At 38.7% G+C, this 15440-nt stretch overlaps 1 long non-coding RNA gene across 1 annotated transcript; it reads left to right on the forward strand.

The window, feature by feature from the left end:
* The first annotated feature begins 535 nt into the window (after positions 1 to 535).
* On the forward strand, positions 536 to 10634 carry LOC118766989. Its single transcript, XR_005002909.1, has 3 exons — positions 536 to 597; positions 1026 to 1027; positions 10624 to 10634. It is a non-coding gene; the product is annotated as an uncharacterized LOC118766989 (long non-coding RNA).
* Positions 10635 to 15440: the final 4806 nt, after the last annotated feature.

Below are 15440 nucleotides of genomic sequence, written 5' to 3' on the forward strand. Positions count from 1 at the left end.
GCAGATGTGCAAGATGAAAGAACAGAAATCGAAGTTGTAAAGAAATATTTATTTACTGTTACTTAATATAATGCCGTGCTTCGATGGGCAGATGTGATATAATTGAAAGAGCAAACGAGGTTAAGAAAGGTTATTTTGACCTGTATGTGTGTACACGTTCTTATTGTTGTAGTAAACCATAGATAGTGATAGATGGGAGCACTCCGTCGGTTACGACGATGAGGGTTCCGGTTGATCCGAATCAACGGAACAGCCTGCTCGTGAAATTAACGTGTAAGTGGCTGAGCACTCCACAGACACGTGTACCCTTAACGTGACACAGAGTGACAGGTACAACAGAAACAGGAAGTAAGAGTGAGAGAAAGTTGCGGTGAAAGAGTACAGCAGGGATCACCACAATCCCCTGCCGGAGCCTCGTGGAGCTTTAAGTGTTTTCGCTCAATAAACACTCACAACGCCCGGTCAGGGAATCGAAACCGCGATCCTATGACCGCGAGTCCGCTGCCCTAACCACTGGGCCATTGCGCCTCCACATAGTGATAGAATGATGTAAGAGAAAAGAAATTGAGCTAGTGAAAGTTATAGAGTCGAGGGAAGGTATGGAATCTTTTCGGTTTGAACGGCAGTTTTTTTCTAGCGGTGTCATATGAAATTGTCACCCATAATTATGACCCTAGTATCGATCTATTGCATTTCAATCTGTTTTAGGGTTAGGGTTAGAGGTGGGGGAAGGGTATCTTCTTTTCTTCACAAATGTAAATAAACCCAATCTGTTTCTTAAACGAGGGACATATTCATACGGCACAGAATGTTTTTTTACCTCAATAGAAGTCAGTGATTGGTTGAAATTGCAGAAATTAAAGAAAGAAAAACAACAAATATCTTACAAACTATAGAATTTTCTCAATAAAGCCAAGAGAAAAAGATGTTTTATAAACACCATTCTACCAGTATACGAAGTTTAAAAGTGTTTAGTTACCTAGAAATTATGTTAAAAACTGCCGTTCAAACCGAAAAGATCCAAGTTGTGTCTCATAGTTTGCTAATTGTAACCTCCTTTCTCCCTCTGGCCATTTGGTCTCAAGTGGCTGCCTGCTTGTGGCCATGACTCTAGTTGTCCGTTCACTAACTGATTTTGCCTTACCAAATTCTAGTATGCAAAACCAGCCAGAAGGATAGATATATTGTTCAGAACAATAGATTTCGTTGGGGTCTGTTATGGCCTTGCAAAGGTTAGAAGGGTCAAGTGGAAAATACATTATTCTGCTTAGCGAAGTCATCTGGTAAATTGTAACTGCTGTCACTCACAGAAAAACTATTGTTTTACCGTGAGAAAAGTGCTGTTGAACTGTTAAGTGAAATTTGTCGATCGCGGATCGAATCCACGCCATGCCTGCATGAACCACTACACACCACACACAGATATTATATATATATATATATATATATATATATATATATATATATATAGATATATTATATATATATATTATATATTATATATAATATACTTACTACTAATATAGATGAAGTTTTTATAGAAAAAAATTCCATCAAAAAATGTGGCAGCATATTAAAATACCTTTAAAGTTAAAATTATAAACAACTTATAAATAAGGGCTAAAGAAAATTATTTCTATGCCAATATACTGATAACAGACTTTTAAATCGTCAATTTCCACAAATTATTTACTCGCTACAGAAAAACACGTAGAGCTAAAGTCTGTTATCAGCATATTGGCATAGAAATAATTTTCTTTAGCTCTTATTTATAAGTTATATATACATACATACATATATATATATATAATATATATATATATTATATATATATATATATATATATATATATATATATATATTCTTCCAACCTTTCTCATTAACCAAGAGAAACGGTAGAGCATTCGCACCAAATATATCATTGTATCTAGCTTTATCCCTCTTCTTTCTTCGTTTTAATTTGCTTTTCCATGCAGATGCACCATCCCTGTGTGCAGACCGCTTTGTATAATCACAACTGCCGTAAAGGGAAAAAAGAGCATTGGCAAGGAAAACAAAGGCAGGTCAAATGGTCTTCAGATTTGTTCAGAAATTCGACAACTTACCTGTGGACATCCATTTGTGTGTGTGTGTGTGTGTGTGTGTGTCCCACCACCACCGTTTGACAAACGGTGATGGTGTGTTTACGTCCTCGTAATTTAGCGGTTCATCGAAGGATATCGATAGATTTAGTACCAGTCGATTCATTCGACTAAAATTCTTCAACGCGGTGCTCCAGCATGGCCGTAGTCTAATGACCGCAGCAAGTGAAAAATAAAAGACAAATGAGCAACTGCATAGATGCCCCTCGTCTGCCCATATATTTTCGTCTTTGTCAAGAACAAAGAACCTTTCGTTCGCTTGCATTTCTAAATTCAAGCACTTTTAATCTCAAGTACCCTAGAATCTCTAAATTGTCTCGTTCAACTATATTATTGGCTTGGATTTAAAGCGGCGAGCTGGTTGAATCGTTAGCACGCTGGGCAAAATACAGTTCTTACGGCTTTACGTTTTGAGTTCAAAACTCCACCGAGGTCGACTTTGTCTTTCATCTTTTTCGGGTTCGATAAAATAAGTACCAGTTGAGTACAGAGTCAATGTAATCGACTTTCTCTCTCCCCCCCAAAAAAAATTTCAGGCCTTATACTAAAATTTGAAATCATTACTGACTTGGATTAAAACGGCGAGTCCCCCTCTCACAAAATTTCAGGTCTTGTGCCTGTAGTAAAAAAACCGAATTAATGGCTTGAATTCGGGTTAAGCGTGAGAGCAGATATACAATAATCCTATACAGGCGGCGAGCTGGCAGAAACGTTAGCGCGCTGGGCGAAATGCTTTACCTTTCATCCTTTCGGGGTCGATAAATTAAGTACCAGTTACGCACTGGGGTCGATGTAATCGACTTAATACCTACGTCTGTCCTTGTTTGTCCCCTCTATGTTTAGCCCCTTGTGGGTTGTAAAGAAATAGGTATTTCGTCTGTCGTTACGTTCTGAGTTCAAACTCCGCCGGGGTCGACTTTGCCTTTCATCCTTTCGGGGTCGATAAATAAAGTACCAGTTTCGCACTGGGGCCGATGTAATCGAGTTAATCCCTTTGTCTGTCCTTGTTTGTCCCCTCTGTGTTTCGCCCCTTGTGGGCAGTAAAGAAATATATACAATAATCCTATACGTTAATACCTATTTCTTTACTACCCACAAGGGGCTACACACAGAGAGGACAAACAAGGACAGACAAACGGATTAAGTCGATTACATCGACCCCAGTGCGTAACTGGTACTTAATTTTAACGACCCCGAAAGGATGACAGGCAAAGTCGTCCTCGGCGGAATTTGAACTCAGAATGTAACGGCAGGTAAAATACCTATTTCTTTATTACCCACAAGGGGCTAAACACAGAGGGGACAAACAAGGACAGACATAGGTATTAAGTCGATTACATCGACCCCAGTGCGTAACTGGTACTTAATTTATCGACCCCGAAAGGATGAAAGGCAAAGTCGACCTCGGCGGAATTTGAACTCACAACGTAACGCAGACGAAATACCGCTAAGCATTTCGCCCAGCGTGCTAACGTTTCTGCCAGCTCGCCGCCTTCCTATACGTTAGTACCATCAACCCTTACTCATCCACAACAGAAGTCTAATTATAGCGACTATTGTTCATATCTTAACAATCAATACTTATTAGAATGTTCATGAGACAGGTGTTAGTGCTACCATAACAGAATTCAGGTTAGTTTTCAAGCTGTAGAATCAATTGGGAATTTAAACTAATTTTAAAACACCATCTGCATAAAAATAATAACTAATTAGTGTCAACATGTTTACTACCAGGTCTATTAAGAAAAGCTAACGAGAAATACATATGCGATGAAGGGGGAAAATAATAATATTTGTCATTTGTCAAAGACTGACATCATTTTACGATTTTCCCGAAAACACGGGAAACAATTCTGAACATATTTTAGTCTTATTCTGATCTCCTCACTAAAGTACAGCCACCACTGAACTTACCAAACTAAAGGATGAGTTTATAAGTAGGAATGGATCATTGTTCAGAGATTAAGTAAAATTATTCTGAATATATTTTAGTCTTATTCTGATCTCCTCACTAAAGTATAGCCACTAAATTTATATTATATATATATATATATATATATATATATATATTAGTTTATAAGTAGGAATGAGTTTATAAGTAGGAATGAGTTTATAAGTAGGAATGGATCATTGTTCAGAGATTAAGTAAAATTATTCTTAATTTTTTTTCCTCGCAAGCACGGGAGATGATATCGTAAATGTTTCCATCTTTCCACTAATGGGGAAATGAGCAATAGTCCATTACGGGGGGTTATTATGCCCTAATATTAGACTATTCTCTGTAGTCAATATACGGTGAGTCGTACAAAATGCTTAGTAGCATTTCGTCCGTCTTTATGTTTTAGATTCAAATTCCGCCAAGGTCGACTTTGCCTATCATCCTTCCGGGGTCAATAAAATAAGTACCAGTCCAGTGCTGGGGCCGATATAATTGGCTTACCCCCTCGCCTAAAGTTGCAGAACTTGTGCCAAAATTTGAAATTAATATGTGGTGAAAGTTTATAATTTTATTTACATAATTTTAGCTTTTGTTTGATTAAAATAATTATTGCTTTCAATTTTTCCTTCCCTTTTTTTTTTGTCTTTGTTCTTTCTAGCAAAGGGATGAAAGAAGTTACAAAATTTAATAACCCCTGATTTACAGGAAGTAGTTGTACCTATATAGAAATTTTTTTAAATAATAAATGCGCCCTTTTAAAGCCTAGCCAGGCTCATGGGCCCGGTTTCCTGGTTTCAGTGGTGTATGTGTTCCCCAGCTGGACGGGACGCCAGTCCATCGCAGCGTTACTCATTTTTGCCAGCTGAGTGGACTGGAGCAACGTGAAATGAAGTGTTTTGCTCAAGAACACAACGCATCGCCCGGTCCACGAATCGAAACCCCAATCTTACGATCATGATGCTGACACCCTAACCACTAAGCCACGCGCCTCCACAGTTGTACCTATATAGCCATCACAAACCTTCTCACATAAGTATCAATGACACAGTTTATTACCCCCTCTTAAAATAGTTTCAAGTTAACGACCACAAAAGGAAACAAAACGTGCTAAGTGGGAATTCCTAACAGCTAACATACTGTTGCTGTACATAACAGTACGATGGTTGGTGAGATAAAAAATTTGCACGATTCAGTCAATGTTTCGTCACTGAAAGTCATATCCTAGATATTCATGAGTTACACAAGCAGGAATAATGTGCCTGATAAATTTGACAATATCTTTAAAAACAGTTCGTGAACTCAGAACAATGCTGGCTAAGTATAAACGGATGTTTGCCTGGTTAAGCTTATGCTGTTATGTTAACAATTGGTCACCTGATAAACAGTCACGTCAAGTTATGAAGCGTTGTATATGGAGCATAATAATAATGAAATATCATGTGATGATGAGAAAACAAGGTCTCTGCTCTGCTAGATAGGTTTGGCTACAGCAACTCGAGCTCTGCACTGCAAGCAACAAAGTCCCCTTAACAATAGAGTGCTATACGTGAGCAATCTCATTTGTCCTGCGTGCGTGTGTTTGAACGTCTTTATCTTTATTTCATTCCTAACAACCGTCTGATGTCACGAGAAGGTGAAATCAAATAGTTTAACTTGCTGTGGTTGTTCTTATCACTTTTACTAGTAGTTTTGCAATTATTGTTGCATTTCGTTTAGGTCTCCTGTAAGATCTATTGGCCAAGTCCTTCGAGTATCGAATTACTTTGTGGTAATTGTTACGGGATTCTCCACTCTGGTCTTCTTCTTCTTCTCATCTTCTTCTTCTTCTTCCAATCAGGACTCACGCCATTAGCCACAAAGAATAATCTCCAATTCGAGCCTACTCTAAGCTACTAAGAATGCGTGTGGAAACTTGAAGATCCATCCAACACACGCGATAGACTGGCGGTTTCGCGGACACGAAAGCTACGTTGTTATCCTCATTCCGTAAACGGTGGCTTTTAACGGGTGGAGAGCTGAACCATCTTGGGGTACAAAGGATTCGCAATCTAGACTTGGGTCTGAAAGTTTACCACACCATAGTGGGTTACACCATGGTTCCTCTGCTTTAAGGCAGAAGTAGGAAGAAAGAGTGAGAGAAAATTGTGGTGAAAGAGTACAGCAGGGTTTGCCACCACCCCCTGTAAGAGCCTCGTGGAGCTTAGGTGTTTTTGCTCATTAAACACTCACAATGCCCGGTCTGGGAATCGAAACCGCGTTCTTACGACCGCGAGTCCGCTGACTTAACCACTGGGCAATTGCGCCTAAACACGGCTGTGGTTGTACTTGGAAAGAGAAGGGCTCCACTGGGGCTAAAAATGCCCAAGACACGCTGTATATCACAACGGCGCCCCTTCCACTCTGTCAAGAAGTTGACGACCCAAAGTTAGACAAGGCATATATATATTTCTTTACTGCCCACAAGGGGCTAAACATAGAGGGGACAGACAAACGGATTAAGTCGGTTACATCGACCCCAGTGCGAAACTGGTACTTTATTTATCGACCCCGAAAGGATGAAAGGCAAAGTCGACCTCGGCGGAATTTGAACTCAGAACGTAGCGGCAGACGAAATACCTATTTCTTTACTACCCACAAGGGGCTAAACACAGAGAGGACAAACAAGGACAGACAAACGGATTAAGTCCATTATAATCGACCCCAGTGCGTAACTGGTACTTAATTTATCGACCCCGAAAGGATGAAAAGCAAAGTCGACCCTCGGCGGAATTTGAACTCAGAACATAACGGCAGACGAAATACGGCTACGCATTTCGCCCGGCATGCTAACGTTTCTGCCAGCTCGCCGCCTTGTAAAAATGAAATTCTAGCAAGTAATAAGAACTCGTTAGACATAATTAAAATTATATAAATAGCATGTTTCTTGTTACGACAGAATTTTTTTTTTCTCTGGCGATACTGCATCTGTCCAACGTAATTGAATGTGAAAATAGATTCATATAAATAGATCCAATAAAACAGATTCAATAAATCATTTGAATTCAAAGAATCTGTGATTTTCTTCCTTTCAAATTAAGGGGTAACGTCGGCGTAAATAAATATTTGGGGTAAATAGGTTAAAAAAGTTCCCCGACCCCTGGTTTACTTGAATAAATTGACTGGCCCCAGTACTCATTTTTTTAATCTGGAAATTAGTCTAGCGGTATATTTTATCAAATCGCTAAGACAGGGGATGTAAACAAGACAACACTGGTTGTCAAACATAAAGAGACACACACACATACATACACCATACACACACACACACACACACACACACACACACACATACGCATATATATATATATATATATATATATATATATATATATATATATTATATATATATTATATATATATATATATATATATAAATATATATATATATGCGACAGGCTATCACAGAATTTCCGTCTACCAATTCATTTCACAAGGTTACAAGGTATTGGTTGCCCCGGGGGCTATCGTAGAAAACCGCTATCATGGAAGACACTTGCCCAGGGTACTGTGCAATGACACTGAACCCTAATCCAGGTGGTTCCAAACCGACCGTGTAAACTACAGACCCGGACCTGTAAAAAAATCATTTTATATCTTCAGATTGTTCTCACTGTACCAACTGGCCAGTTCTGAAGCTTCTCTTATTTAGTTGGCAAGAAATCCCTTAACCTGTGGAGGCGCGTGGCTTAGTGGTTAGGGTGTCAGCATCATGATCGTAAGATTGTGGTTTCGATTCCTAGACCGAGCGACGCGTTGTGTTCTTGAGCAAAACACTTCATTTCACGTTGCTCCAGTCCACTCAGCTGGCAAAAATGAGTAACGTTGCGATGGACCGGCGTCCCGTCCAACTGGGGAACACATACGCCATAGAAACCGGGAAACCGGGCCCATGAGCCTGGCTAGGCTTTAAAAGGGCGCATATATTTTTATTTAAATTCCTTAACTTGGATAAGATAAAACAGTCACAGACAAGTTATAGAAGATGCCGGAAGTTGTTTGACTTTGGTCTAGTCATGAGCAAACTGCGGCCCGGAGTGCTTCCTGAATGGCACATATAACGAATAATTACCATAATTTTTTTTTTGTGGTGGGGTGCGGCCATGTCTCATGCAGTTTGCTTCTCGGAAAAGGTTACTCATTTCTTCTTTCTTCCTATGTCCTTCACCGAGCAAAATCATTCCAAATGAATATAACTTATTTGTTGTTGTTGTTGTTTTGCTTTCCACCTATAATAATGAAAATACTAATACTGCGGAAGTATTGAGTATTGTAGTCTATTGTAAACAATGCTTTTTCCTTTCCCAGTCACATAATTTTAAAGCATATTTCTGCCAATAATCAACCAGAAGTTTGGCTTGAATTTACAAAACATTCGGCTGTTTGACACTACTTCACGTCCCAGCATACTTTCTATTCAGCTGTCATTTGCTAATTTGCTAATTATAATAATTATACTTAGTTGGCTTCACAATTAATATTTAATTGTTAAATGTCCGTTGATCGGAGCCATCCACTTTGGCAGAAGAGCACAAATGATTTGGCATAACTAAAGTCTGTCGTTAGCAGCCGACAACATCGTCTGCAAAGCTTGGCTTCATAGCAATTTATTTAAAGCTGACCCACTTTTACGCAACGAAGATGACGTTTGCTGTTTCGTCAATATCTTATGACATGGCTACAGTAAATAGATCGCTGCACTCAGGCAAGCAAATTCGCACACATATTCATGCATACGTGTAGGTATACATACATTTGTATTAACGTGCATGCATACGAAATACGTACGTGCATACTGGCATGCATACGTGCACACACATCCATCCATAGATACACATACATGCACACACATACACACGCATATACATATATAGATATACAAATAGATACATATACATGCACACTTAAACACACATACATACATGCACACTGACGTACATAGATGCACACATACATTCCTACATTTATGCATACACATACATATCTGTGATAGCATTGAACAATTTCCCAAGGGTACCTTCTGCAACAAGGAAAATATTAAGTGTAGGAAAGCTACCAAACCTGAAGTGGAGGCTTAAAACAACATGTATGTGTGTGTGTGGTAAACCTATATAATCCTGGTTACGATATATAACTATTCAGAATGTTACTGTTGGCTTTTGTGTCGAAACTAACGATCAAGCTAGCAAGTTAGGTATCTATCTTTTATCTTTTACTTGTTTCAGTCATTTGACTGCAGCCATGTTGGGGCGCCGCCTTGAAGGGTTTAGTCGAACAAGTCGAACCCAGGACTTATTTTTTAGGTTTAGTACTTATTCTATTGGTCTGTTTTTGCCGAACCGTTATTTTACGGGAACGTAAACACACCAACACCAGTTGTCAAGCGGTGGTGGAGGAGAAACAAAGACACACACCCACACTCAGATATTTACAAATATATACGATGGGTTTCTTTCAGTTTCCGTCGACTAAATCCACTCGCAAGGCTTTGGTCGGCTCGAGGCTATAGTAGAAGACACTTGTTGAAGGTGCCACGCAGTGGTACTGAACTCAGGACCATGTGGCTGGGAAGCAATTTTGTTACCACACTGCCACGCTTGTGCCTATCTATCTATCTATCTATCTATCTGTCTATCTATCTATCTATCTATCTATCTATCTATCTATCTATCTCGTTGGTGATTTTCTTCCTCCGTCTTCCTTTTCTATTGGATTTTCCTCTGCTCGAAACGTTAAACCATCTTTCTTTCCCTCAGCGTCTGCTAATACTTTACATGTACCACGTCCTTGCGTTGTTGTTTTTTTTTGTGTTTGTTCGTTTTTTGTGGGGGGTTACTATGTGTGTGTGTGTGTGTGTGTGTGTGTGTGTGTGTGTGTGTGTGTGTGTGTGTGTGTGTGTGTGTGTGTTTAAGGACTGTATCAAGTCCTCATTAGAGGCCTGTGATATTTAAAAAGCACGTATTCTTCATGAAGAATTCAAGCGTGCTACTCGAAAGCGCACTGCTAGCGTAGTGAATGGGGAAGCTTGGTCTGCAATGTTTGCAGTCGTGTATGCTTGTCAAGAGCAGGGCTCATTAGCAACCAACGGAGCCGCAAATGCAAAATATACGTTAGTCCTAGAGCGCACAATGTTCCTTAAGGTCAGCAATGGTCCTCCTGATCACCTGTGGACGGCCATCATATGTGTGTGTGTGTGTGTTTATGCCATGCTTGTATAGTATGAATACGTGCGTGCAGGTATATATGCGTGTATATATTATGCATGAATGTCCCATGGAAGATCAACTATATGCAACATCCTTCCTCCTAGACAGGGTAATTGGATGAGTGGAGTGTGTGTAAAGGCTTGCAAATCGATTTTGAGTTTTGAAGAGAGATATACGGCAGTACACAGAGATCATATCTTACAAAGTGATCCGATCAATCCAGAGCAAGTTACAGCTTTTATTTGTCACCTATGCTTCAGACCATGTAAATTTGCAATGAGACTGAATAGAGATCTGAAAGGTCATAGGCGGAAGATCTGAAATGCCGTTGAAAATGAGGAAGCTCAGAGAGACGGCAATTATCTTGAAGATGAGGTAATCATCATACATATATGCTTGTATGCACAAATGCATGTATGTATATTCTTTTTCTGGTTTCATGGATTTTAAGCAGTTACACCAACTCAATAATTATTGTTTTCTACCTGGGAAGAATAAAAGGCAAAATCGATTTGAGGGATATGTGAGCTCTTACGAGGGATACATGATTCCGTTTACGCATGACAAAATACGTAAATAATGAATCCACAGCGATGCGATGTTCAAAGAAAATGAGAGGACGTTCGGTGAAGATGGAGGAGGTGTAAGTTGTGTAATATGATGCAATGAGGTCACGCGTGATCACGTAACCGACCAGATGGCGGTTGCACATCGATCACGTGACCGACCAGATGTTATTGCACATCGGTGGTCACAACGCGTTTTGCATTGTTTTAACCTTCCAATGATGCCACCCCGCTGGCTAGGCAAGTAGGTCTACACCCCCCACCTCAAGAAAGGGATATTCGCGTGACATGAAACGAAGTGCTTTGCTCAAGAACAAAACGCGTCGCTCAATCAGGAAATCGAACCCACGATCTAGCGATCGTGAGTTCAACAGCCTAACCTCGAGGCCAGGTCCTTTCACCTAGGCCACGCACCTTCACCTAAGCCTCACGCCTTCACACGCACCTTGACGAGATGAGGTAGCACATTAATAATAATCATTGTAGACGTAGGAGCGGCTGTGTGGTAAGTAGCTTATTCTATCGGTTTTTTTGCCGAACCGTTAAGTTACGGGGACATAAACACACCAGCATCGGTTGTCAAGCGATGGTGGGGGGACAAATACAGACACACATACACACACACACACACAAACATATATATACATATATATATATATATATATATATATATATATATATATATATATATATATATATATATATATAATATATATATACGACGGACTTCTTTCAGTGTCCGCCTACCTAATCCACTAACAAGGATTTGGTTGTCCCGAGGCTATAGTAGAAGACACTTGCCCAAGGTGCCACGCAGTGGGTCTGAACCCGGAACCATGTGGTTGGTAAGCATGCTACTTACCACACAGTCACTCCTGCGCTTAGTTGTTCTTTTTTTTTATGTTCTCGGATACAGAAAGATTGGCGTCGACAACTTTTCGTTTATCCCAAGTCAATAAGATAAGTATTAGTCATACGGTGAGATCGATCCTATCAACTTTACCTGTCGCTTACTTAGTCATCAACAAATATGTTACGTTGGGCCAACAAAGGAATTTCTATGCAGTCGCTTGACTTGCAGAAATAGCAAGCAAATCTCACTCAAATAATATCTTACCACCTTAAAGTATAAGGGGACTCGGTAGATAATGTAGTCTCAGACACTTCTAAAAATAAAATCGGACGGCCATATCTGTGAATACCTTTGAGTGTGTGATAGCTCGATCAGTATTAAGCCAGAGCCAAACAACAACGTATGTAGCCATGAGTCAAACTGAGAAATCAATAATAACACTGAATATATAAATATATATTTGTGTTTTGAATAGGTTTACATATGTTCTTGTATACGTATATAGTTATTTGTTTACGATATCTCAGTTAGTGTCACAGCGATGATTGCAGTTGACTAACGTTAACTGCACAGATTTTGATAGACTTTAAAGGTTAAGGCGGCGAGCTGGCAGAAACGTTGGCACACCGGGCGAAATAATAAATATATAAATGCGCCCTTTTAAAGCCTGGCCAGGCTCATGGGCCCGGTTTCCCGGTTTCAATGGTGTATGTGTTCCCTAGCTGGACGGAACGCCAGTCTATCGCAGCGTTACTCATTTTTGCCAGCTGAGTGGACTGGAGCAACGTGAAATGAAGTGTTTTGCTCAAGAACACAACGCGTCGCCCGGTCCAGGAATCGAAACCACAATCTTACGATCATGATGCTGACACCCGAACCACTAAGCCACGCGCCTCCACTCACTGGGCGAAATGCTTAGCGGTATTTTGTCTGCCGCTACGTTCTGAGTTCAAATTCCGCCGAGGTCGACTTTGCCTTTCATCCTTTCGGGGTCGATTAAATAAGTACCAGTTATGCACTGGGGTCGATATGATCGACTTAATCCGTTTGTCTCTCCTTGTTTGTCCTCTCTGTGTTTAGCCCCTTGTGGGTAGTAAAGAAATAGGTATTTCTTCTGTCTTCGTGTTCTGAGTTCAAATTCTGCCAAAGTCGACTTTGCCTTTCATCCTTTCGGGGTCGATTAATTAAGTGCCAGTTGCGTACTGGAATCGATCTAATCGACTGCCCCACCTCCCCCAAAATTTCAGGCTTTGTGCCTAGACTAGAAAAGATTTTAACGCGAAGTTGTGGGATCTTTTCCTTTTGAACGGCACACAATTTCTAGTTAACTTAACACTTTAAAACTTCGTATACTGGTAGAGTGTGTCAAAATAAAACATTTTTTCTCTTGGCTTTCTTGATAAAATTGTAATTCGTTTGTTCAACGTAGTTTAATTTTTCGAATTTTAACCAATGAATCGCCTCTAATTGAGCTAAAATCATTTGCTGCGTCTAAAACTGAGACAACATCCTGTCACTAAACTACACCTCAATATTTTGTTTGTTAATTGTTTAAATTATTTTCCATTGCTTTCGTTTTTTTTACACGCGTAACAATTAAATTAATTTAACAATCAAGAAAAAAAAATTTAGGGTTAGGTTAGGGTGAGGTGTAGGGTTTTTGATAGGATGTTGTCTCAGTTTTAGACGCAGCAAATGATTTCAGCTCAATGGAGGTAATCGATTGGTTAAAATTGCCGAAATGCTCGAAATTTCAGACGAAATATCTTACAAACTATAGAATTTTCTCAATAAAACCAAGAGAAAATGATGTTTTATAAACACATTCTACCAGTATACGAAGTTTAAAATTTTTTAGTTACCTAGAAATTATGTTACAAAGTGCCGTTCAAAAGGAAAAGATCCAAGTTGATCGTAAGTAAAAAATACTGAGGTTGATTCATTCGACTGAAAATTCTTCAAGGCGGTGCCCCAGCATCGACGCTGTCTAACGACTGAAACAAGTAATAAAAAAGTAATAAAAATAAAAGATATTGCCCCAATTCAGCCCCAAATTATTTATGGTAACAATACAGGAAATATAATTTTGTTTCCTTCAATGTATACCATTATAAGAAGTGGAGGAGAGCAGAAGAGTTCATTCCAAAAATATACTTTCTGTATTTAATGCTGAAACTTTGAAACATGAGCTCCAAATTGACATCTGAGTAAGATAATATTTTTGACATTTGGCGTGAATAAACTTGTTTATGATACTTAAAAATCTTGCTTAAAGTTCATCAATGATTATTAGCGCAACATTGTTAAGCGCACTTTGATTCATAATGTTTATTTGGGTAATTTTTTTGTTTCTGTTTCCTATGTTTTGTTTTTGTTTTTGTTTTATCCTTTGAGCTTTGGAAATCGCTGTTTACCACTGCATAAGAGTCGAAATACAAACAACAAAATCCACTAGGAAAGATTTCAAGTTGGTTTTCTGTAAATAGGTCTTTTTCTTTCTTTCTTTCTTTCTTTCTTTCTTTCTTTTCTTTCTTTCTTTCTTTCCTTCCTTCTTTCTTTCTTTCTTCTTCTTCTTTCTTTCTTTCTTCTTTCTTTCTTTCTTTCTTTCTTCTTCTTTCCTTCTTTCTTTCTTTCTTTTTTCCTTCCTTCTTTCCTTCCTTCCTTCTTTCTTTCTTCCTTCTTTCTTTTTTTCTGTCCTTCCTTCCTTCTTCCTCCTTCCTTCCTTCTTCTTTTTCCTTCCGTCTTTCTTTCTTTCTTTCTTTCTTTCTTTCTTTCTTCTTTCTTCCTTCTTCTTTCTTTCTTTCTTCTTCTTTCTTCTTTCCTTCTTTCTTTCCTTCCTTCTTCTTCCTTCCTTCTTTCTTTCTTTCCTTCCGTCTTTCTTTCCTTCCTTCTTTCTTTCTTTCTTTCTTTCTTCTTTCCTTCTTTCTTTCCTTCTTTCTTTCTTTCTTTCTTTCTTTCCTTCAAATGGGCAACAAAATTAGTTTTCAATGACTCACTAAGTTGCCCATACAGCTTTATGGATATACAGACAATAAAATAAGAAGACATCTACACATTATCTTTGATGTAAGTGTAACACACACGCACATACATGCACACACAAACATAATTTAATACATTTATAAACACACACACACACACACACACACACAAACACACACACACATGATGGATTCTCTCGTCGGATCCCTGGTTACTATTCTGGTTCAGAGTAGACCCGAGAACAATTGTGGTTAAAAGGTGTTCTACACTCCTCAAAAACTCGGAACTCCCGAACCAAAGCTACACAACCGGATGCAGTTTAAAGCCATACTCAGGACAAATATCTATCTATCTATCTATCTATCTATCTATCTATCTATTTTATATATATATATATATATATATATATATATATATATATATATATATATATATATATATATATATATATATATGTTTATACTTAAACACACATATATATTTATTTATATATATATATTTACATAACATTCACATTAGTTATCTTTTACATGTTTCAGTCATTTGAAGGGTTTTAGTCGAACAAATTGACCTCAGGACTTGTTTTTTTATAAGCCTGGTACTTATTCTATCGGTCTCTCATGGCAGAACTGCTAGGTTACGCAGATGTAAACACACTAACACCGGTTGTCAAGCGGTGAAAAGGGACAAACACAGACATAGAGACGTGCGCACATA

The sequence above is a fragment of the Octopus sinensis genome, linkage group LG18 (assembly GCF_006345805.1).
Source record: "Octopus sinensis linkage group LG18, ASM634580v1, whole genome shotgun sequence".
Lineage (NCBI taxonomy): Eukaryota > Metazoa > Mollusca > Cephalopoda > Octopoda > Octopodidae > Octopus > Octopus sinensis.